The sequence below is a fragment of the Trachymyrmex septentrionalis genome, unplaced genomic scaffold, assembly GCF_001594115.1.
Source record: "Trachymyrmex septentrionalis isolate Tsep2-gDNA-1 unplaced genomic scaffold, Tsep1.0 scaffold9, whole genome shotgun sequence".
NCBI lineage: Eukaryota > Metazoa > Arthropoda > Insecta > Hymenoptera > Formicidae > Trachymyrmex > Trachymyrmex septentrionalis.
The window spans coordinates 3804239-3805339 of record NW_017306091.1 but is presented as its reverse complement, the minus strand read 5'-3'; the positions used below and the strand labels follow the sequence as shown (position 1 = coordinate 3805339).

Below are 1101 nucleotides of genomic sequence, written 5' to 3'. Positions count from 1 at the left end.
GCACTAAACATTCGTCATTTCTTCCCGCCTGTTCCTGGCGTTTCCAATCGATCTTTATCTCGTTTCGATGATTTTTTTTTGTCTATCCTCTTTTCTCGCACGATATATATTTTATATATTTTCTCGAGTATTAGTTTGATTTCGGTATCTTTTTCCATTAATTTATTATCTTCTCTTCTTGCTCTCTCAGACGCGGTTTCTTTTATTCAATCTTAAATACAGGCGAGGCCTGTAGAATCTTATGAATGTTCTAGTCTCGATCCGACCTTCGTGAAACGCTTCTACATTCCGTACACGATCTTCCCACTTCCTCTTACCCGCCGCTTCATATCTCACCGATCACAATGTCATTAAATATTTACGCCTATCTCTTTGCGGAGAGCGAAGTTCTTCGTACACTTTTGTGTTCCCCTTTTCTACTAACTCTCTTCCATCGTCTCCTTTCCTCGATGCTTAAACATTCCGGCAATGAAGCGTTTTCATACTTGTTTCCCACGTCGATCCTACGCCTACGCGAGTCTGCCGATTCGAATACCCTGTCCCTTGGAATTTTCTGGACCTTTGATTTCTCTTTACAAAATCCTTATTGATCCAGATTCCTCGATATTCCATTCATACCCCAGAGACATTCACATTTACTATTTACAAAATTTATATGTCACCTCCCCCCCCCCTCTTCCCCGCCTCCCCTCGCCCCATACACATAAACACTTTCCCGGGAGGTTTCCTCCCCCCGCACGTTTCCTCTTTCCCTTGCGAGAGTCCTCCTCCCGTGGATCACTTTACACCTCGCACAGCTCGACCTTATCTCGCTCGGCGACCCTCACTGACTTTTACGCACCAGTGTACATCCGTGTGCCGCGCGCACGGTGGCACATTCCACCTGTATATACGCGCAGGGGCACTGCGAGAAACACAGGGAGGAAGAGTGAAAGAGAGAAAGAAAATACAGATGCACAAACACCGACACCGACACCGACGCACCACCTGGTTTCTACGAGGTTTGGTGTCCGAGCGCGCTGCGACGGACGCACGGCGTGGACGAACGTACGGACGGACGGACGGACGGACGGACGGACGACGCCGCAACGTACGGAGGAG

At 48.2% G+C, this 1101-nt stretch overlaps 1 protein-coding gene across 3 annotated transcripts in view; it reads right to left on the bottom strand.

The window, feature by feature from the left end:
- LOC108755833 overlaps window positions 1-1101 on the bottom strand; it is a 72083-nt gene that overhangs the window by 22887 nt on the left and 48095 nt on the right. The gene's annotated exons all lie outside the window — the stretch shown is intronic.